Here is a 25,058-nt window from a genome sequence, read left to right as displayed (position 1 = left end):
TCTAAACACACATTTCTACAAGGAATGTGACCCAATATAAGGAAAAAGGACAGGCAACAGAGATCCAGGAATGACAACATGAGAGAAAGAGCAGACAAGGACTTGAAAACATCAATAAATGTTCAAAATTTTAAAGGAAAACATGAACATAACAAATATGGAAACAGTAATCAAGAAGCAAATTACTTCTAGGGCTGAAAAATACATTATGTAAAATTAAAAATTCTCAAGTTCACAGCACATCTATATTGACTCTGAAGGGCAATAAAAACTCTCCAAAATCAAGCTAAGAGAGAAAATAGACTGGGGAAAATAGGTTCACTATCCTGTTGGATATTATTAAATGGTGTAACATACATGTAATTGAACTCCCATAAAATCTCAGAGGTACAACAAAATCAAATTGCTAAGAAAACAAATATAAAATATTTTAAGCAGCCTTAGATAGAGTGAAATAGACCCATTAAATACAGGAGAATTAAGAATGACCACTGACCTTTTGTTAAAACAATATCAGCCAGAAAACAGACCATCTTTTAAGTGCTAAAACAGTTGTTATCCTAGAATTATATATCTAACAAAAATGCCCTATAAAATGAAGACATTTCCACTTAGGAAAAAAGCTGAAAAAAATGTGCTGCCAGTGGAGATCTGCACTTCCAGAAATAGTAAATGAATGGGCTAAAGGAAAACACAGATCTACGCAAAGGAACAAAGCATGTTGGGACTGGTAAATTTAGAATCAATGTGATGTTCTTTTCTTTATCATTTTAAAATTTATTTAAATCATTTAAACTAAAAGCAGTAACACTGTATTGTAGGACCTCTAATACATACCGAAATAACCTTCATGAAAACAGCAGCAGGAAGGATTGGAGAAAATATGAGCATTCCACTGTACGGTTCTTGCAGTCTGTGAGAAGTGGGATAACATCTCTGAACACAGACTGCAGCGAGCTAGTGATGCATACTGCAGACCTGAGAGAGACCATGAAAACAAACAAAAGTGACAGAATGCCAATAAATGAACAGAGAAGATAAAAAAGGAATATTAAATCAGTCAACCCAAAAGAGTACACACAAAATAGAAAAAGTAATACAGAACTGGAGCAAATAGAAAAATCAAAGACACTGACAGTCACATCAATAATCACATTAAATGTAACCAATTAAAGGCACCAATTAAAAAAGCAAACTGTCATCTTGGTTAAAGAAACAAGACCCTCTTTACAAAAAATATGCTTTAAATGTGAAGACACAAGTGGGTTAAGAGTAAAAGGATGGAAAATGATATACCACATAAACAAAAACCGTAAGAAATTGGTGGCTGTGCTAGTAACAAAATGAACTTCAGAAGATAATCAAGGGAAAGTCCATGAGGATATGGAGATGTGAACACTGTCAACCCACCTGACCTTGTGAGGACACTAGCCAATACACAAAGATGGTACATTCTTATCCAATTACACAGAACATGTACCAAGATAGCTCATATGTTAGGCCACAGTATAAGTCTCAAAAAATTTAGAAGGACTGAAATTATACAAAGTGCTCTCTGACTACAACAGAATTAGAAATGAGTAACAAAAAGATATCTGGGAAACCCCCAAATATTTGTAAATATATTTGTAAACAACACACTTCAAAGTCACCCATGGGTCAAAGAAGACATCTAAAAATTAGATCATTTTGGTCTGAATGATAGTGAAACAAACAAAATCTGTGGGAAACAGCTGAAACAGTGACCAGAGAGAAATGTACACCTTTAAATGCTTATATTGCATAAGAAGATTTAAAATAAAGAACTATGTTTCTACCTTAAAAAACCAGAAAAGGAAAATTATCCCAAAGTGGAAGGAAGAAAACCATAAAGGAAAAATAAAGAAGAAATTATAGAAAAGGGAAATGGATAAATAATAGAGTGGGAAAAAATATCAATGACCTGAATATCAAGAAAATGGGAAAACATCAACAGAAACACTGGAATGAAACACTTCTGTTTGGGATCTAATATTGAGACTTCTAAGTCACCTGAAACTTTTTCTACCTTCTTTCAAAAATGATTTCAAAATTGCTGCATGAGAGGCACTAGACAAACTATTTCCTGACAAATTCACACTGGAACAATCTTCTAAAGATTAAAATGTAGGAGGCACCTTAATCACCCAGTACAACCCCAATCACCTGATATGATGAGGAAGAAGAAACCAAGGCAAAGAAACCAAGCAAATGGCTGGTCACCAGTGTACAGGTCATGCAGCAAAGCCAGAATACATCCAAGGGCCTGTACTTCCAATTCACATCAATACAAAAAAATACCCCAAAAGGTGTCCTTAAAATGAACCAGTTAAAGATGAATCATGATAAAATGCATTTGTACTTCCTGCTAAGTTATTATTTTTTAGCTCTTAAGGAAATATATAATAAAGACTTGCCACCCCTAAAGATGAAGGAAGTGGATTTTAGGGTAAAATCAATTAATATGTTCTCTTCCTTTCCTCAAAAAAAAAGCATGCGTATTGCACTTCAGTTGGCACTTTGTTTTATAGTTATTGATACTTAAACATCTTTACTAGAATTTTCTATGGAAAATTGGTTTGCATGCATGTGTCAAAACAGACAGCACAGAAGTCACTACTGTAAAAACACGCAGTTCACTTTCAATAAGATGTTTCAAAATTCTAGTTATTTCAAATAATCAGCCTCATTCAAATATTTTTAACCAACTATTTGAATTAAAACAGCTCTTGGTTACAACAAAGAAAAAATGAAGAAGGAAAACCTGAGGTTAAGAAAGAAAAATGAATGAAATGGCTAATCTGGAAACTACCAATAGGATATTATAATTCAGACTCAAACACTTCAATCTAATCCAAGTTAAATGTTATTTCTGAATTATCTGTATCTCATAACTATTAAACAAATGAAATGGAATATCATCTAAGAAGGGGATCTATTTAGATCACTGACGAGTGCCAAATTTCTCAAAGAACTTATTTTTATTAAATTCACTGTGAGTTAAAATTGATCTTATAATAAGAAGACTCTAAAATATCTAGTAGAAGAAAAAAATCATCTGCAGAAAGCCACAAAATGCAGATTCACACCAAAACATAACATAAAAACAATAGGTTCAGGGCTTGTAAGGATGTCTTAAAGAGTTTATTTTAAAGGAAGTCAAAAGCAGTTTTTTTTCAAATTCACAGGAGAATTTATTATTCAGAAAGGTAAAATTTCAAGTCTGTGACAAAAGATAGACTGCCTATATATGGAAATAGATGAAGAGGTGGGCATCAGAAACAAAAATAAGTTGTATATAAACTTCTCAGTAGATCAGATGCCAACTGCCCTCACTTTTTTTTGGTATCATTAATCTACAATAACATGAAGAACATTATGTTTTCTTAGCTTCCCCCTTCACCAAGTTCCCCCAACACACTCCATTACAGTCACTGTCCATCAGCATAATAAGATGCTGTAGTATCACTACTTGACTTCTCTGTGTTGCACAGCCCTCCCCGTGCCTCCCCAACATTATACATGCTAATTGTAATGCCCCTTTCTTCCACTCCCCCATATACCTCTGTTCCCACCCATCCTCCCCAGTCCCTTTCCCTTAGGTAACTGTTAGTCCATTCTTGGGTTCTGTGAGTCTGCTGCTGTTTTGTTCCTTCAGTTTTTATTTGTTCTTATACTTCACATATGAGTGAAATCATTTGGTACTTGTCTTTCTCTGCCTGGCTTATTTCACTGAGCATAATATCCTCTAGCTCCATCCATGTTGTTGCAGTGGTAGGATTTGTTTGCTTCTAATGGATGAATAATATTCTGTTGTGTATATGTACCACATCTTCTTTATCAATTCATCAACTGATGGACACTTAGGTTGCTTCCATTTCTTGGCTATTGTAAATAGTGCTGCAATAAACATAGGGGTGCATCTGTCTTTTTCAAACTGGGCTGCTACATTCTTAGGGTAAATTCCAAGAAGTGGGATTCCTGGGTCAAATAGTATTTCTATTTTGAGCTTTTTGAGGAACCTCCATACTGCTTTCCACAATGGTTGAACTAATTTACATTCCCACCAGCAGTGTAGGAGGGTTCCCCTTTCTCCACAACCTCACCAACATTTGTTGTTTGTCGTTTCGATGATGGCAATCCTTACTGGTATGAGGTGATATCTCATTGTGGTTTTAATTTGCATTTCTCTGATGACAAGCTATGTGGAGCATCTTTTCATGTGTCTGTTGGCCATCTCAATTTCTTCTTTGGAGAACTGTCTATTCAGCAATTCTGTCCATTTTTTAATTGGATTATTTGCTTTTTGTTTGTTGAGGTGCATGAGCTCTTTACATATTGTGGATGTCAACCCTTTATCGGATCTGTCATTTATGAATATATTCTCCCATACTGTGGGGTGCCTTTTTGTTCTATTGATGGTGTCCTTTGCTGTACAGCTTTTCAGCTTGATCTAGTCCCACTTGTTCATTTTTACTTTTGTTTCCCTTGCCCGGGGAGATATGTTCATGAAGAACTCGCTCATGTTTATGTCCAAGAGATTTTTGCCTATGTTTTTTTCTAAGAGTTTTATGGTTTCATGACTTACATTCAGGTCTTTGATCCATTTCGAATTGACTTTTGTGTATGGGGTTAGACAACGGTCCAGTTTCATTCCCTTACATGTAGCTGTCCAATTTTTCTAGCACCAGCTGTTGAAGAGGCTGTCATTTCCTCATTGTATGTCCATGGCTCCTTTATCATAAATTAATTGACCATATATGTTTGGGTTAATGTCTGGAGTCTCTATTCTGTTCCACTGGTCTGTCGGTCTGTTCTTATGTCAGTACGAAATTGTCTTGATATGTGTGGCTTTGTAGTGGAGCTTGAAGTTGGGGAGCAAGATCCCCCCCACCCCCACTTTGTTCTTCCTGCTCAGGATTGCTTTGGCTATTCGGGGTTTTTGACGGTTCCATATGAATTTTTGAACTATTTGTTCCAGTTCATTGAAGAATACTGCTGGTAATTTGATAGGGATTGCATTGGTTCTGTATATTGCTTTGGGCAGTGTAGGTCCAGGGAAAGGAAATCCAGGGGAAAAATACCTCTAAAAACCAAAATCAGTCAAAGGGAGAAATAAAGTTTAAAACCCATTTATTGCTTATAAACCTGCAGTCCGGCCCATCTCACTTCTCTCCTCCAGCAGCAACAACACCGGCCTTCCCCCTCACCTCTCAGGTACAGATAAGCCTTCTCTTCCCACGTAATCACCCAGTGATATGGAGATGAACTTCTCCACCCCTGAGGAAAGATGCAAATGCCCTAAAGCCATACTTCTTTCAACCTCTGAATGCCTATTGATATGCAGATATACTAAAGCCAGGCGAGATATTCTGGAAATGTTTCAGTTTTACCCACAGGCAGGATGGCCTTTTGACGATATTAATTCTTCCTATACAAGAGCATGCGATGAGTTTCCATTTGTTAGTGTCCTCTTTAATTTCTCTTAAGAGTGTCTTATAGTTTTCAGGGTATAGGTCTTTTCACTTCCTTGGTTAGGTTATTCTTAGATTTTATTCTTTTTGATGCCATTGTGAATGGACTTGTTTTCTTGATTTCTCTTTCTCTTAGCTCATTGTTAATGTATAGGGAAGCCACAGATTTCTGTGTATTAATTTTTTATCCTGCAACTTTGCTAAATTCAGATATTAGTTCTAGTAGTTTTGGAGTGGAATCTTTAGGGTTTTTTATGTACAATATCATGTCATCTGCAAATAGTGACAGTATAACTTCTTCTTTACCAATCTGGATTCCTTATATTTCTTTGTTTTGTCTAATTGCCGTGGGTAGGACCTCCAGTACTATGTTGACACAGAAGGGAGAGTGGGCATCCCTGTCTTGTTCCCAAAGTCAGAGGAAAAGCTTTCAGCCTCTTGCTGTTCAGTATGATGTTAGCTGTGGGTTTCTCATATATGGCCTTTATTATGTTGATGTACTTGCCCTCTATACCCATTTTGTTGAGTTTTTATCATGAATGGATGTTGAATTTTGTCGAATGCTTTTCAGCATCTATGGAGATGATCATGTGGTTTTTGTCCTTCTTTTTGTTGATGTGTTGGATGCTGTTGATGGATTTTCGAATGTTGTACCATCCTTGCATCCCTGGGATGAATCCCACTTGGTCGTGGTGTATGATCCTTTTGATATATTTTTTAATTTGGTTTGCTAATATTTTGTTGAGTATTTCTGCATCTACGTTCATCAGGGATATTGGTCTGTAGTTTTCTTTTTTGGTGGGGTCTTTGCCTGGTTTTAGTATTAGGGTGATGTTGGCTTCATAGAATGCATTTGAGAGTAACTCTTCTATGTTTTGGAAAACTTTAAGGAGAATGGGTGTTGTGTCTTCTCTGTATGTCTGATAAAATTCCGAGGTAAATCCATCTGGCTGGGTTTTTTTTTTCTTGGGTAGCTTTTTGATTACCACTTCAATTTCCTTGCTGGTAATTGGTCCGTTTAGATTTTGTGTTTCTTCCTTGGTCAGTCTTGGAAGGTTGTATTTTTCTAGGAAGTTGTCCATTTCTTCTAGGTTTTCCAGCTTATCATGTAGGTTTTCATAGTATTCTCTAATAATTATTGTATTTCTGTGGGGTCTGTCGTAATTTTTCCTTTCTCGTTTCTGATTCTGTTGATGTGTGTTGATTCTCTTTTTCTCTTAATAAGTTTGGCTAGAGGCTTATCTATTTTGTTTATTTTCTTAAAGAACCAGCTCTTTGTTTCACTGATTTTTTTCTATTGTTTAATTCTTCTCAATTTTGTTTATTTCTTCTCTGATCTTTATTATACCCCTCCTTCTGCTGACCTTAGGCCTCATTTGTTCTTTTTTCCAATTTCAATAATTGTGACGTTAGACTATTCATGTGAGATTGTTCTTCCTTCTTTAAATATGCCTAGATTGCTATATACTTTCCTCTTAAGACTGCTTTTGCTGCGTCCCACAGAAGTTGGGGCTTTGTGTTGTCATTTGTTTCCATATATTCCTTGATCTCTATTTTAATTTGTCCATTGATCCATTGATTATTTAAGAGCATGTTGTTAAGCCCCCATGTGTTTGTTAGCCTTTTTGTTTCCTTTGTAAAATTTATTTCTAGTTTTATACCTTTGTGGTCTGAAAAGTTGGTTGGTAGAATTTCAGTCTTTTTGAATTTACTGAGGCCTCGTGTGTGGCCTATTCTAGAGAATGTTCCATGTGCACTTAGAAGAATGTGTATCCTGTTGCTTTTGGATGTAGAGTTCTATAGATGTCTATTAGTTCCATCTGTTCTAGTGTATTTTTCCGTGCCTCCGTGTCCTTACTTATTTTCTGTCCAGTGGATCTATTCTTTGGAGTGAGTGGAGTGTTGAAGTCTCCTAAAATGAATGCATTGCATTATATTTCTCCCTTTAGTTCTGTTAGTATTTGTTTCACATATGCTGGTGCTCCTGTGTTGGGTGAATATATATTTATAATGGTTATATCCTCTTGTTGGACTGACCCCTTTATCATTATGTAATGTCCTTCTTTATGTCTTGTTATTTTCTTTGTCTTGATGTCTATTTTGTCTGATACTAGTACTGCAACAGCTGAGTTTTTCTCCCTGTTGTTTGCATGAAATATCTTTTTCCATCCCTTGACTTTTAGTCTCTGTATGTCTTTGGGTTGGGGTGAGTCTTTTGTAAGCAGCATATAGATGGGTCTTGACTTTTTATCCATTCTATTACTCTGTGTCTTTTGATTGGTACATTCAGTCCATTTACATTTAGGGTGATTATTGAAAGATATATACTTAATGCCATTGCAGGCTTTAGATTTGTGGTTACCAAAGGTTCAAGGTTAGCTTCTTTAGTATCTTACTGTCTAACTTAACTAACTTATGGCACTATTATAAACACTGCCTGAAGTTTCCTTATTTCTGTCCTTTCTTATTCCTCCTACTCCATTCTTTAAATGTTGGGTGTTTATTTCTGTACTCTTTTGTGTTTCCTTTGACTGTTTTTGTGAGTAGTTGATTTTATTTTTTTTGCCTTTAGTTGGTATTTGGTTGGTCTGCATTCTTAGCTGTGATTTTATTTTCTCTGGTGACATCTATTTAACCTTACGAGTGCTCCCATCTAGAGCAGTCCCTCTAAAATACCCTGTAGCAGTGATTTGTGTGAGACAAATTCCCTCAACTTTTGCTTGTCTGGGAATTGTTTAATACCTCCTTCATATTTAAATGATAATCATGCTGGATACAATATTCTTTGTTCAAGGCCCTTCTGTTTTGTTGCATTAAATATATCATGCCATTCTCCTCTGGCCTGTAAGGCTTCTGTTGAGAAGTCTGATGATAGCCTGATGGATTTTCCTTTGTAGGTGACCTTTTTTCTCTGTCTGGCTGCCTTTAATCCTCTGTCCTTGTCCTTGATCTTTGTCATTTTAATTATTATGTGTCTTGGTGTTGTCCTCCTTGGGTCCCTTCTGTTGGGAGTTCTGTGTGCTTCCATGGTCTGAGTGACTATTTCCTCCTCAAGTTTGGGGAAGTTTTCAGCAATTATTTCTTCAAATACACTTTTTATCCTTTTTTCTCTCTCTTCTTCTTCTGCTACCCCTATAATGCAGATATTGTTCCTTTTGGATTGGTCACACAGTTCTCTTAATATTGTTTTATTCCTGGGGATCCTTTTATCTCTCTCTGCCTCAGCTTCTCTGTGTTCCTGTTTTCATTTCTATTCCATTAATGGCCTCTTTCATTTCATCCATTCTGCTGTTAAATCCTTCCAGAAATTGTTTTAGTACTGTAGTTTTCCTCCCTACTTTGTTGGTTAGCTCTTGCATTTTTCTCTGCAGCTCCATCAGCATGGTTATGACCTTTATTTTGAATTCTTTTTCAGGAATATTGGTTAGGTCTATTTCCCATGTTCCCTCTCAGAGGAGGATGTCTGTGTGATTCTGGTCTGGATTAAATTCTGCCTTTTCATGGTGATGGAGTTAGTTATGGGGAGTTGGCACGTGTGTCAGCTGGGAGAACATCCCTTCTTGCTAGTTTGTGGCCTTCCTTTCTTGGGAGAAAGGAGACCCCTAGAGGCTTTTATTGGGCAGCTGAACATAGAGAGGATCTCTGATTCTTGCCCTGTCTGCTGTGGTTCTCTGTGCAGCTGCTTTGGGTGTGGCCAGCCTCAGGCTGCTGCTCTCCTATGGCTGGGCCACACCACAGGCAGAAAGGGTGGGAGGCTGTTTCTGCTGTGAGGTGCATCAGAGCTTCACTGCTGCCCAGGAGGTTAGGATGCCCAGAGTTCCCTGGGATTCCCTGCTGCTGGGATGAGTGCTCTGGAATGCTTCTGTCCAGCTGTGAGGACCCTGTCCCTTTAAGACTTTCAAAAAGCACTCGTTTTTCTTTTGTCCCAGGGGCTCCAGCTGCAGGGACCTGCTCAGAGGTTTTACTGTCCTGTTTCCCTAGTATCCAGCAAACCACGCACTGTGTGTCTGCACTCCCAGTGTGGATGGCTAGGGCTGGGTATTTAGCAGTCCTGGGCTCCCTCTCCTTCCCTGCTCCGACTCCTCTCCTCCCACTGGGGAGCTGGGGTGAGGGGTGCTCGGGTCCCACCACACCGTGGCTTGTATCTTACCCCCTTTGCGAGGCACTGGGTTTTCACAGATGTAGATGTAGTCTGGCTGTTGTACTGTATCTTCTGGTCTCTCTTTCAGGAATAGTCTTTGTTGTATTTTCAAATATATATATGGTTTTGGGAGGAGATTTCTGCTGCTTTACTCATGCGATCATCTTGGCTCCTCCCCCCCACTTTTAAAAATTAAAGTATCATTGATATCCACTCTTATGAAGGTTTCACATGAAAAGCATTGTGGGTAATACATTCACCCATATTACCAAGTTCCCCCCATAGCCCTATTGTAGTCACTGTCCATCAGTGCAGTAAGATGCCACAGAGTCACTACTTGTCTTCTCTGTGCCACACTGTGGAAGTCAAAGCACTTAAGCAAAATTACTTCTAATAATCCTTTTCCTACTAAGATAAGGATTCTTCTGCCTACAGGGGAGAAATCAATCCTTGAGATGGACTATTACATGGCTCTTCAGAGGATACCTGGCAGGACTCCAGAGAGAAATGAGTTCGCTGGCTGGAAAGGGACAGAAGCAGGTTTTTTATTCCTATTCCCTGCTTGCGAGCTGTGCATTGTCAAGCTTATTGAGAGTTTACACCCCTAGGCAATCTTATGGGTGGTGCATGAATTTTGGAGCTTAAGTGATAAAAATAAAACACCTTAAATATTTTTATTCTTGCACACACACAGTGGTTTTTCAGTAACTGTTCAAGCTCAATGACAATCACCATCCTCTGTCTGGATCTGACAAGAGCAATGTAGTGCAGGGAACACCTGAGAAGAGCTCTGCACTCCTCATAGGCCACCTCACTTGACATCTGCTCTCCCACTTGGCCCAGGAGGCTCTATGCTTCTGGGGATTTGGGTTTGTTTGTTGAAGTCTCAACTGTAATAAAATCCTGCCTGGAAAACCTGAAGTTCACAACTCTCCCACCAAATGCAAAAATAAAATAAACCCCAATGGAGTCCAAATAAACACACAGACTCTGTGAATGGATTCTGACACCAACTGCATGCTTTAACTTCATGAAATCTGAGCCCTAAAAATGCATGACAGTCTCAGGACCAAAGAAAACATGAAATACAGGGCAGCATGAGGAATGGTGATCAGAACATTCTATCGCCATATTCCAGCCTCAGAGAGTGCCTTGGATGCCTCACCTGTGAAAAATACTCAGCATGTCCTTCCTGAATAACCCAGGACTCCTGCAATGACATGACTGCTCAGCTGTGACTTGGGGATGCTTACCCTTTCTGAAGTTCAGACACTGCCAGGGAATTAGACTCAATTCATGAGGAAGCCTTAGGTATGCAGGAACTCTTCTCCATAAACTACATACTGCTAATTAACGCACTAAGGGTGAGAAAACACAGATGACATTCTTAAACCATATGGAACTCTTCTAATTTATGAGAGAATGCATTTTGTTTCAAGTCTTGGCTACTTCTTAGGGAGAAACAACCACCACATGAATAAACACAAGCTCATGATCTTCACCTCCCCTTCCTCACCCACATCCCCATCACAGACAGCTCGCTCACCCATGTCCTCAACAGTTCAGGCAGAAGAGCATGAACATCCCTTCTCCCCAAGGAAATGGTGTGCAGGGAGAGCAGGCAGCTGAAGCCTGCACAGGCCATCGGGCCACATGTCCAGCAGATGTTAGGGCCTTTCACTTCCTCTCCCCGCACCATATTCATTTTAGAAAGGGTTATCTAAACTCTCAAAATACACTAAAATAAGCTTCACCTCCCAAATTCCAGGATCTAGGGGAAAAGAAAGAATAAAGTACATAAAGTTTCTCTTTCTACTGCTTTTGCTCCCGATTAAAGGTAAAGAATAGGACTTCTCACAGAAGATGCATTAAACTAGTCCATAATGAGCAAGCTTTTATGTCTCAGAATTTAATATAGATTTGAACTGTAATGACCTTTAGACAAAAAACTTTATAATCAATTTTCTGATTCCCATCACTCTGATTCATTGTGAAATTCTGAGTAAAGAGCAAGCCAACTTAACTACAGGATGTTATTAATAAGGCATGCATACACAATGGAACTCCCGGCCAAAGCAGCTGAATTAAGCATCTCAAAGACTTTCACAGCACTAATTCTCCAAAGAGAGTTAATGACTATTAACTTGTGCTCACATGAGGCACCCCTGAGCCTGCGAGTCTGCATTGCATGGCCATCAGGACAGCAGCATTCTTGGGCTCAGGAATCTAACGAGGCATCAGCACAGGGCTGGGGTCCTGGTCCCAGCTCTTTTCCTGCAGGCCTGAGTGGGAAGATGATGCTCTCAGTAATTGGAGCAGGCTCTGTGAAAGGAATGAACTTAAGAACCACCTACATATTAGAATCCAAGCTTACTAAGATCTGAGTTTTAAACTGAGAGCAAAGACATCCTTATTTTCCAGATGATGAACTGGTTAGTCCAAATACTGAGAGCCTTCTGTGCACAAGGCATTGGGGCAGTCCTGGCAGGCAGGCCCTCCTCTCAGACCCAAGTTCAGCTCTGAGGCCTGAATCAGGAAAAGAAAAGTATGTCCTGTGCAGGGCGTTTCCATCGTGCTGTGGTTGCCCACATGTGGCAGCTCCACACCAGAGGTACCACTTCCTCAGATTACCCGTGGTGCCATGGCTTGTTTCCACTACCAGGTTATAATCATGAACAAGGAAGAAAAGCACCTGACCTCCAGGACCTTCCATACCTGAGCCCAGGATGCCACCCAGAAGGAACAGCAGCTCTGCTGGGGCTCCCCTAGGCTGGGTAGGAACAGCCCACAGCTCACTGGCCTCAGCAGACCCCTCAGGACATGCTTCATCCACAGCCATCACCTTCCATCCACACCTCACCCCTACAACTGGACATTCTAGTTCCCACTTTCCTCTCAAGGCACCAGACCTCAGGCCTCCAGGAGCCTCTTGCTCATATGGACAAGGAGCCTCCTTTGTGACTTCAACACTCCAGGTACCACACTAGGTATGCTGCCTGGATGGTCCCCATGACCTCAGAGCCCAGGGAGGAGAAGGTGCCCATCTCCCTATCTTACAGGAAGATACTGAAGAGCAAGGCCATTCAATGATGAGTCCAAGTTAGACAGCAGCAGAGGCCCCTCCTCACCCTCAATGCCCTGTCACAGCCCTCCCAGAAAAGCACATGCAAAGGTGTGGGGCAGAGAGTTAGCTGACATATCTGGTGTGCACACTGCCTTAGAGTTGGATTTGGGATCTCAACTTTTGTCCAAGTGTTCTTCCTGATGTTGTAGATATAGAGCTCATTACACAAAAAAAAATCTTCAGAAAGAAAGAGAAACTTTAGTGTTATGAATGATACTTCCATGGAAGCACCAGTAGGTGGGATAAAGGACCTCAATCAGCAGGTTTCCCTAGGAAACGTGTGTCCTAGAGCAACAAAATCACACCGATGCAGGGAAGCATGTAGTTGGCCCCTCAGTTTTGAGATGGTGGCACAAAGAGGGCTGCCTGCCCTGGGCCCATGAGCATCCAGGGCACTGGGCCCACTGCTCAGTGAGACCCCCATCTTCCAATTCAGGCCTGGCGTGAGAGCCTGCTATGGCAGTGGACCAGTTGGGTCAGACTCACAACACCCCCAGTGCATGGAGGGGACATGAACTCATGCCTCTGTAGCTGCTTCACATAGAACTCTCAAAATGAAAATGAGCTCTGAGGGTATCTGCACTTCCCGTTCTAAACAGCTCATGGACCACTACAAGGAAGACCCCCAAGACAGATCTATATGCATGACTGGTATGATGGTCAGTCTCAGGCAGGTGGGGAGAGGAGAGGCCCTAAAGGTCATTAAAGCCACCAAGGACATAACTTGCCAGTCCTGACAGCTCAGGAGGCAGGACAGAAAGACAGTTAAAGGACCAATGCATATTTGGTATCACTGCTTTAATTTTACTCCAAATGGGACCCACGGGGAGAATCTGGGGAGGAAAGAAAAGAAATACATACTTTACTTTTTGGCCATTGAAATATTCATGTCTGTAAAGAATTAATTTGTCTTTCTCAGGATGGGCAGAGAGCAAGGCATTTAACCTGCATGAGACAAAAGCAACTCAGCCGGAATTGAAGACTTTAAAGGCCTGCATGGCTCCCCTTCCAGGCCAAGCCTTCTCAAGCTTCTGTGAGAGGGGACTGATCCTGAGACAGGCGCTGAAGCAACAATCTAGGGGCAGGCTCATGCTCCTGGAGCACCTGGGCCCAGCTACTTTCAGGATCAGCTAAAATCATCAGGCAGTGGGAAGGTGAGGTGTGCCTACACATGTGCCAGATTTCCCATAACTGACTTGTCTTAAGGGTCTAGCCTCTTAAATCACCATCAGAATTGCTCTAAAAAGTCCAGTATTTAAGCATTTCAATATGCACCCCAGATACCTTCCAACATGGAAAAAACTTTCTACAGTTTTAACACATGAAGACAAAAGAATAGCTCTAAGGAAATTATAAATATGTCCTGAGAGTTTCAGTAGAAAGTAAAGAATCATGTAGTAAGTGGGAGGGTCAATCCCAGAAAAACGACCTTCTTTCAAAATCCCCTACGGTGGTATCCCTTCAGGGGTGTTCCAAAAGATGCTTCTTAAAGGAAGAAGAGGTTTCAAGGTCAAAAAAGTTTGAGAAACCTGGCAACTCTTTTTTCTCTTGGGGATTTACTGTACACAAAAACATTTTGCAGACTGACAAATTTTGCAGTCAAAAAACAGTGTTAAAACAGTACAGCTGCTGTGGAAAACTGTCTCACAGCTCTCCAAAAAGTTAAACACAGAATTACCACCTGACCCAGCAATTCCTCCCTAGGTACAGATCCCAGGACAATGGAAACAGACTCAGATCCCTGTGCAGCAATGTTCATTTTGGCACTATTCACAGCAGCCAGAAGATGGGAACAACCCAAGTGTCCAGCAGCACATGGATAAATAAAATGGGGTCTATCCAACCATGGAATATGATTTGATCTTAAAGGGCATGAAGTTCAGATTCATACTACAACATGGATGAAACTTGAGGACATCATGCACAGAAGCCACTCACACAAGACAGATAAATGTCTCCATTTACATGAAATACCTAGTCTAGCCAAGTCACAGGGACACACAGAGGGTGGAGGTCACCAGGGTCTAGGAGGAAGGGGCTTTGGGAGAGACTGCTTAATGGGTATGGAGTTCTTCTTTGGAGTGACAAAAAATTCTGGAAATAGATGGTTGCACAGCATTATTGTAAACAATCTCACTGAACTGTACCATTTAAAATGGGAACTTCTGTGTAATATATATTTTACCACAACTAAATAAACATTTTTTAAGAGGAAACCAGTAATCCCCAAACTTCTTTAACCTCAAACCTTTCTCTCCCTTAAAATCTATTCAATTTTCTGTGGAAAAGTAACAACACAACCTGGCCTACCACCACCCAAACTGGGCCCAGAGCACCCAAGTGTCACCACTGCCCACACCCAACCCACCCACACTGTCTGGGTGTCAGATGCTAGGATGCCCTGAAGCAAATGCCAGGGGCACTTTCTCCTTATCACCCCACTAATGAAACCTGAGCCAATACCTGGGGATATACACTTCCCAAACTGGGCAATGTTCAAGGTTTTCTCCCATAATGTGGAGAGGCCAGCTGGGAGAAGGTACTTAGTTACCAACCAAAACGCTTTCAGCTCCAACAGCTGCTGCTTCTGGCAAGAAGCACTCTCAGCAGACCCAGGCATTTACCAACATTTCAAATCATACCCTGACCTGGCTTTACTTTAGGAAAAGTTCTAAAAAGTAATAAATGAATGAATGAATGAATGAATGAATGAATGAATGAATAAATAAATAAATAAATAAACACCTTCTGAGGGGAAGTTTGGGTTCCCATGGTCAGGATCCTCACTGAACTCAAACCACCTGATGATGTAACTGGCCTGTTGCTAGGCTACCATTTCCACACCTGTAGGCAATAAGCTACTATTGTGCTGTATAGAGAGCTTGGCTCAGTGCTCTGGGTGGAGGCAGAGATGCTAGTGCTCGACCTACCACTGGGAGAACTAGCTGGGTAATAAACCTTTTCACCCCAAAGAATGTTTTGCTGTCAATTTCTTTGGTCACATTGAATCCATAGCGAACTTGCCCGGGACTGAAACCCATTGGCAAGACAATCGGCAAAAGTTGACAGGGTTCATGGTTGACCAGGAAAAAGACAGGCTGCACTTATGGGAGGGGTGCTTCAGCGGGCTGCTCCTGTGAATGGGGAAACAGTCGATCAACCCCCAGTGGGTATGTAGTCTGAGGTGGCTTGCCTCCTAGAGGACTGGGCCCCACCCCAGGACTGGAGGCAAGTGGAGGTGACACCTGAGGCAGTAGGGGTGGCCCTTGGTATAGTAAGCAGAGCCTTTGAGAAGCAGAGTGCCTGTGAGGTAGTGGGGACTGTGGGTTGGTGGCCTCTCACACCCCTAAAAAGGTCTACAGAAGAAACCCAAGAAATGGATATTGAAAGCACACACAGTGGTTGTAAAGAAAATAAAGACCCAGCAGCTGAAAGTTCCCCAAGGAGAGGAGCAGCCCCCTCCCCAGGTCGTGGAGCACTCTATGGTCCGCCCCTATACGCAGGCTGAGCTGGTGGATTTGGGCTCCTGGTTTAGGTAGAAGCCCTCTGAGTCAATATCAGCTTGGCTCCTGCATCTGTGGGACTTAAGGGTAGATGGAATTATTCTGTCAGGATCAGAGATGGGAAAGCTGTCTTCCCTGATAGTGCAGCCCGCCTTGAGGCAGCGATTACAAAATGCACGTCAGACCCCAGGGAGTCACTCCCTCCTCGATTGGCTTATGGCTGCACTTCATGCTGTGTGGCCCAATCAGGGTGATCTACCATCCTTTCCTGTTAGATGGCAGACATATGCTGAGCTCCAACAGGTGCTACGAGAGCTGGGCATAAGAAATGCCATCTATAGTCCAGAGAATTATAACCCAGATGAAGAGATTTTCACTACTGGGATGAGAAAAAATGACACATACAGTAGCAGACTTAGAAGAGGCTAAAGCAACAAGAATCTGGAAAGAAATAAGACCTGTTAGTCACACGAAGAATTTACAGGGCTCCATGAAGGTTACAAGGACCCAGATGTGGGTTGATTTAATATGGGCAGGAGCTGATGGAAGGAAATTAGATCAGAAGTCAAATAGGATCTCATGAGAGCTATGACAACAGCTGAAACCACAGCAGCAGTTCCAGCAATTAAGACCAAAGGAGCAGAGGTACGATACACTTTGAGAGAAAAACAACTGGCTTCCATGTATCACGCCTTTGCAGGCTACAGAACCCATCACTGGAATGGCCCCGATAAAGGTAATAACCACCTATCCCATCTTGAGATGGATACAAGACTGGACCCCAAAGCCAAGAAGTGGTGTGGCACAAACACCCACACTAGCCAAGTGGGGTTCTTACCTACAGCAGTGTAGTGCCCTCTCTAGTAGCCCCTTGAGTGAAGAACTCCAGTGCTTGTTGGGGCTGGTGACATATACTAGTGTAAAGCAGGAAGAACTTGCTTTTTAACCATTAGTAGCAGAGAGTCCCTATCAGGAGGGAAGAGCCCCTATACCCAAAGATGCATGGTACACAGATGGCTCCAGCTGTTGGCAGCCCCCAAAATGGAGGGCCATAGCTTTCCATCCTAAGACTGAGACAATATGGATGGAAGATGGTGACAGGAAGAGAAGCCAATGGGCAGAGTTGCAGGCCATGTGGCTTGTGATCAGCCAGGAGCCCTCCCCTATGGTTGCACTGAGAGCTGGGCTGTCTATTGGGGCTTGACCCTGTGGCTACCAACCTGGTAACATGCCAACTGGCTGGTTGGTCACTGACCTCTTTGGGGGCAAGAGTTGTGGCAAGACTTATGAGCCTGTGGTCAGACTAAAATAATTACAGTGTACCATGTGACAGGTCATTTGCCACAGGCATCCCCAGGAAATGAAGAAGCAGATAAATTGGCCCATATCCATTCATTAGAAGGAAAGCCTGCCTCTGACATAGCCCAATGGCTACATCAGCATTTGTTGCATGCAGGTCAAAAGACAATGTGGGCTGTAGCCTGTTGGTGTGGCTTGCCTTTGACAAAGTTAGTAGTGCCCGGCAGGAGTGTGTCGTGTGCTCCAAAAGGGACTTATACCGAGTTCCACAGCAACATGGGACAATAGCAAAGGGGCCTTTTGTCACCCTTTGTCAGGTGACAGATAGACTGTATTGGGCCTCTACTTGTGTCAGAAGGATATCAGTATGTGATGACTTGTGCGGACACAGCTACTGGACTTTTGGTTGATTTTCCTACCTGTTGTGCAGACCAGTAGATGACCAAAAGAGGCCCAGAGTGTCTCTTTGCTGCCTATGGCCGACCACAGGTAATTGAGAGTGATCAGGGCACCCATTTTACTGGACATACACTGCAAGAATGGGTGCAACAGCTGGAAATCAAGTCTAAGTTTCATGTGCCATACAATCCTACCACAGCAGGCATGATAGAGAGGCACAATGGCTTGTTAAAATCCAGACTAAAGTCAGATCCCAATAGTCTATGGAGATGGTCAGTCCACCTATGGTCCATGCTATGGCATTTGAACCAGAGACCCCAAAAGGGAGCCCTGAGCCCCATAGACATGTTAACACATACGGCTGCCTCCCCTATACAACTGCAAGTACAAACCAAGGAAGAATCACTGAAGCAGAGGTTTGGCCACCAGAATAACATCTTGCTGCCAGCAACAACTGCACTGAACCCCGGAGACTCCATTGAGTGGACGTGGCCTTGGACCTTTCAACACATGGACCAATGGCTGGCTCTCCTCACACCTTGGGGACAAGGCCTGGAAGCTGGCCTCCTGTGTATTCCTGGAATAACAGCAGAGTGGCCCCCAAAGGTCACAGTAGTATATCCTGAATGGGCATAAGGTAGGAGCATCTTACCAGGGAGTTTTGTTTTATCATTATGATCAATGCATGTACCTCCAGTTCCACTATATATAGACCCTTTAGTAACCCCCACAGGAAAGGAGTAAAAGTATGGTATACTAGACCTGGAAGGGACCCCCTTCCTGCTACAGTCCTATCACAGGACCACTCTCTTGCATGCATCCTACCTGATGGACAAGATTTCCCTATGTTGGTGACATTAAAACATGTGTCTTATCGCCCCTAAAGTCTTTGTGGATTGGGAACTTCCTCTAGCTTGAGAATTATTATAATTTTTGTTATTAGGAACCTCCTCTAGCTTGAGGATCATTATAGTTTTTGTTACCTGTATATAAATCTTGCTGTATCTTAATTTTTATTATCTCTCAATTGTTGTTATCCTCTGTTGCTATTGTGGAATCTGGTTACAGTGCTCCAGCTTTCTCGCACAGGGACCATTGCAGAAGATTGGAAGTGTGTAGAATGTAAGGTGAGAATCCTGGAGGAGTGGAGTTTGGGGAAGTTGGGGTTCCTATGGCCAGGATCCTCACTGAACTCAAACCACCTGATGATGTAACTGGCCTGTTGCTAGGCTACCGCTTCCACACCTTTAGGCAATAAGCTATTACTGCACTATATAGAGAGCTTGGCCCAGTGCGGAGATGCTAGTGCTCAATCTCCCGTGGAGAACAGCCAGGTAATAAACCCTTTCACCCAAAAGAACGTTTTGCTGTCAATTTCTTTGGTCACATTGAATCTATAGCGAACTTTCCCAGGGCTGAAACCCATTGGCAAGACACCTTCTCAGTGGCTTCCCTCAGGATACCATGATTTAGAAAGCCTTGAACATCTCCAGGATTTATTTGCCTCAACAATTCAAAGGAAAATGCATATCTATCCCATGTGGCCCCAACACTAACATGCCAAATGAAGGGATAATAAACCATATTCTTAGCATAATTTATTCAGTGAAGAACAGGGATAGCTTCCAACCTTGGGTGTGGCTGGAGCTGTGTGTCCATTCAGGGCTAACCATGTGGTTCCCACCTTGCAGCAGCGGACAGCAACCTCAGGTCCACAGAGGGTGGGGTTCAGGCACTAGGGCCATCATGTGCATGTCCCTGAAGGGAGAGTGCTACAATACCACCTCCCTGGCTAAAGTGTCAGACCCCTGGCCTCCTCTCCTACTGGTGGTAGCTCCAGAGATTACCTCCTTCTGAGGGGATCAAAGCAATTCACTTCCCAACCCAACAAACAGTCCCAGGGGCTTGGGTGGCTCCCTCACTCCCATTACCTGAAAGATGAGGTGTTTTTAGGGTCACTGGCCTTTCCTAGTTCAGACATGTGCTTCTACTCTGCTTTAGTAAATGTAAGAATTACAGAGACCAGGTCAAACTGGAAAACAACTGATTCTGAAATCGAGACGACAAGAACTGAAGCAGCAGAGTAAGTCAGACGAACACCAAGGCCTGCTCACTTCAGCTCACTCCACAAGGATTTGAAATCCTACAAAGACTTCAGAGTTCTTCATATAATTTATAGATTCATTTAAAATGGCTGATATGCACAATTTGTTTTTAATAATCAGACTTGTCACATGAGAATTTAAAAGCATTATGAACATAGCAAAAAGCTACCATGATTCTAAGTTTTCCACCCACAGGTCACTTTTTAAAACGCTTCAAGAACCAAAGAAAAGCTCACTGGGATAACACTTTGGTTTGCAAATTCTTACCAGTTGGAGAGCTTTCAAATCTGGCACAATTTCCCTGATGAGAAGCTGGGCTGGGAGCCCTTATTTCCATGTTTCTGCATGACAATAAAGCTGAACCGCCTTACTCCTGTTATTCAGAAGTGAAAAAATGTTCTAAGGGAACTGGTCTGGAGCAGGAACAAGTTTTAATGATGAAAATGTCCCAAGTGTTCAGTTATTTATGAAAACTTGGTGCCAGTTTAAAGCAGCTGTCCAATTTATGAAAGAAAACTCTGAGAAGCTATAAGGAAGAGTCCTTTCTCACTTACCTTAGGGAGGGTGGGGAGCATAGTGTTTCCACTATCTGCATCTTCCTGGCATCTAGTGTATGGAAATGGGCTATAAGGGCTTCAAGGGCTTCCTAAAGGCAAACAACGAGTCACACCTGAGACATTTGCTGAAAGTCTACTGCGTGGGCAAAACTTGGCTCAGTCTGCCCCCTCTGTCCATGCACCCAACCAGGGTCCAGTCTCATCCATGAATTAGAGCAGCTTCCTTCCATTTCAAAGACATAGAATTTGACTGTCTTGCCAATGGGTTTTAGCCCCAGGAAAGTTTGCTATGGATTCACTGTGACCTAAGAAAATGACAGCAAAGCATTCTTGGGGTGAAAGGGATATATCCAACTTTATTTCCAGGTGGCAGGTCAGTCACTAAAATCCCATTCACTCAGAGTGAGTCTACATGCAGCAAGCCCGTCTCTGCCTCTGGGTCCCTCTGTCCACACAGCCGTCCCACAGAGCTGTCTTGTGTGCCTCTCTGCACAGTTGTCCTGCACAGCCATACTCTGGGCCTCCATCCTTGGTGCTGCCACCTGTCTAGCCTCGGCTCTGCTCTCCTGCAGCCTTGCAGACCTGCTACCGTGTTGGATTCAGAGCACTGGGTGGAGCTCTTTATATAGAGTCAACAGCCATGTATTGCCCACAGGTGTGCAGTGGGCTAGTCAACCAGGGCCAGGTGAGAATCCTGGCCACAGGAACTCTCATTTTATCCACACTGACACACCCAAAACTACTCAGAGCTTGTCTTACAGTTTCCTGGACTTGTGCACAGATGCACAAGAGCTGCCTATGACACTTCATTCCAAAACCTCACACCACCAAGGGCCTTCCACTTAGACAGCCCACCCTGTGCGTGAAGGCCAGCACCTTCAACCACCTCACAGAGACCCAGGCCTCGGCCACCCACCAGCCTGCGTTGCCATCTGCATAGCACTGTCTGATATTCCTCTGGCTCATTTATTTATTTTCTGTCCCCACCACCCTCCCACACAAATAATAAAATCTAAGATCCAAGCAAGGAAGAATTGTCCGTCTGCTAGAACAGTGCCTACATGCTGGGTGCTCAGCAACTATCAGATGCAACCAATCTGGAAGATCTGTTTTTATAAGTGCAGAAACAGAATTAGAAGTTAAGGTGCCAACATACCTGCACAGTTGGGTGGCACTGGAACTCAGCCTTCCTACCTCCAGGCCACAGCCAATTTCCCTAAATTTCCTAAACTAGTGGCCCCACCCCACCTCTGTGTCTTGGGGAATGTCCCTTCTGTCCTTACTCTTCTGAGGGAAAGCTCACTCCCCTCACCACACACACACATACACACACATTCCCTGATTTCACATTCTGCACTTCAAGTAGATGTCCTTCCTGCACTACAGACACTTTGAGACCATTCAACCAACCTCATTTCCCACCCCACTTCCTCACCCCGGCTCTGGCAGCTCCCCTGGCCTCTCCAGGCATGCTAGGCAGGGGTTGAGCACAGAGACAGGGCAGAGACTGTGAGCCCTCAGGCCCAGGACACTTGTGGGATGGAGGAGGGTGGCTGAGAGGAGGGGCTTTCAGAGCGGCATGATCCCTGCCTTGCTTAGGTGCCCTGCTCTTGAAGGGGCATGTTCCCTGAAAGCCTCCTCTTCCTGCAGCTCCCACTGCCCTTCCACCTCTGCTTTCTGCTGATGACCAGGACACCAGCTGCCACCCTCATCACCAGCTCCCCAGTGTCCGCTGCTGGCCAGTGCTGCCTGGTGCTCATCTCATCCTCCAGAAGCCACCCCCCCACTGACACTGAGCCCCATGAATGTCGCCTCTGCCCACCACCACCAATCCCCACCATGGCATGCCCAGAAGGGGTCATCGACCATTATGACCTGCTGTTGCCAACTGCCTGCCTCTGCCAAAGGTCTATTGCCTGCAGCCAACTATCTACCAAGGGTGCCAGCCACCTGGAAGCCACCAGCCGAGGACACCCTCCAACTGCCCGCACCCACTGACGGTGCCCTCTGCAGCCACCGCCCACATCCACCTCTACCTGCCTCAGAATTTTTGCAGCCTGCATCCCCGCCACCGATACCTGACTGCACTACATGTCACCTGCCACTGAGGCACTCCTCCACCACTGCTGCTTGCCTCCTGCCACCTGCCACTTTCTGCTGCTTGCCACCTGCCACTTGCTGCCTGTCACTTGTCCCCTGCCGCCTGTTGCTTGCCACCTGCCTCCTGACACTTGCCGCCTGCTGCCTGCCACCACTGCTTGCCTATGGCCCCTGCTGGCTGCTGCTTGCCACCTGCCACCTGCCACTTTCCGCTGCTTGCTGCCTGCCACTTGCCACCTTCCCCTTGGCCCTGCCACCTGCCACCACTGCTTGCCACCTGCCAGTTTTCGCATGTCCCCTGATGGCTGCTGACAGCTGCCACTTGCTGCCCTGCCTCTGTCACCTGCTGCTTGGCCCCTGCCAGGTGCCACTTGCCACCGCCATTTGCAAGTTTTTTCTAGTTGCAGGAAGGATGAGGAGAAGTGATTTGTTTATTTCCTTCATAATCCTGTGCTGACCCTGGCTGGTGGCAGGGGGCGACCATGGACATCAGAGTGACCTCTGGAGCCCTGCGGTTTTCCCCGTGGCCAGGAGAGGGCGTGAGGACCCAATCTTTGTGAGTCAGGTAGAGGGCATTTCTCTGCATTCCACGACCCAGTGAGGATGTGCCTTCAGGGTGTGCAGCACGGACCCCGAGGATAACTCCCCCTTGCTGACCCAAATGCAGAGGAGGCTGGGCTGCTGCTTCTCCAGGCGGTTTTCCATCAACTGCAGACCAGAGCCTTCCTCTTCTGCACCAGCACCCCTTGGCAGACTCTGCTTCCTCAGGTAATGAGACTTTCACAGAAGGTGAAAGTGGTTTTTTTTTGTCTGCAGGCACCATAGTGAAGGGGTTCTGTGGGTCTGGCTGACTGGACGGTCTCATGTTTGTCAGTTACTCAAGGTGCTTTTTTGGAGAAATCCCTGCAGAGTTTTGGAGAGAGGGAAACAAGGACAGTCGTGTAACAGATGTGCAAGACACAGAGAACTTACAGTTTAAGGTGGGGCCAGGGGACGTCCCTGGCTTAGACATACAGAATCCCACCGTGAAAAGGAAAGTTTTAGTGTTCTGCACATGGCTTCATTCATTGTTAATAGTTAATATTTCCTATAATGTGAAAATACTTGAAAAAAATATGGGCAAAGAGGTGTTGTAGTAAAACTCTTCAATAAGAAGTAAAAAGCTTCAAATATGAAGCTTCAATATTCTAGATTTCTGAAATCCAGAATTTATTATAATTTTACTTTCCTGCCTTTCAAAGAAGATAAATGATCTGTTATGTCATTAAAATATGCTTCTTATCTTTCTAATAATATGGTGACAATATGAAATATTGGAAAGTATTATCTCATAGAAAATTCTTGCAGGATTCCAATGGTATTAGTATTGATAAAAAATAATGAGCACACATCTACCTACCACTTCAGCATTATATTTTAAAAAAATAAAATAAAATAAGGGAGAACTGTGGGATCCACATATAAATCAAGTATAAAAATTAAATTAATAATCATATCTGACTTGATTGTTTATGGTTCATGATGTGTGATCAAAACCAAAAGTTTCTGTGATATGACTGCCCTTGCCCTGTTCACCATGTAAGAACTTGTTCGTTATGCTTCAGAAGATTGGAGACTGTTGAGAATTATGCTTGGGGTTAATTAATGATTGTGCATTGAGTCCCCTATACAGAATTTTATTGTTGTTAACAACCATTTTATCAATAAATATGAGAGATGCCCTCTCAAGAAAAAGAATAATGAGCCCAGGACTCTACCTAACTTTTATAAGAGTGTAATATGAAAATATTCTTAATTATATCTAAATGATCAAAAACCAATGGTGATTCTTAAAATACCAACCATTGCAAGCTGCTGAAAACCACTAAAGATGGAATATCTGGAAACTTAAACATTCAGAATAAACAACCACAACCATGACTGTTTAGTCAATGAGAGACATCATTTCACATTTTTCTCCTATTAAAAATACAAAATCTGATGGCATTTAGTTGAATTTTATGTCTCAATTTAAGACATGACAATAATATATCTGTAATCCCCTAATTTTTTTATTATTCTCTTCTTTCCATTAAGGTTTGATATTTTTGTTGGTAGATTTTTCATTTGTCATTTGTGTACCAAAGTATAATTCTATTTCTGTTAAAAGTTTAGTGTTCTTGAGGATCATGGGAAGATGGCGGTGTGAGTAGTTCAGAGGAAATCTCCTCCCCAAAACATATATATTTATGAAAATACAATAAATACAACTATTCCTAAAAGAGACACCAGTGGATGCAGTACAACAGCCAGGATACATCTACATCTGCGAGAACTCAGCATCACATGAAGGGGGTAA

The sequence above is a fragment of the Manis pentadactyla genome, chromosome 17, assembly GCF_030020395.1.
Source record: "Manis pentadactyla isolate mManPen7 chromosome 17, mManPen7.hap1, whole genome shotgun sequence".
Lineage (NCBI taxonomy): Eukaryota > Metazoa > Chordata > Mammalia > Pholidota > Manidae > Manis > Manis pentadactyla.
This window is presented reverse-complemented; position numbering follows the sequence as displayed.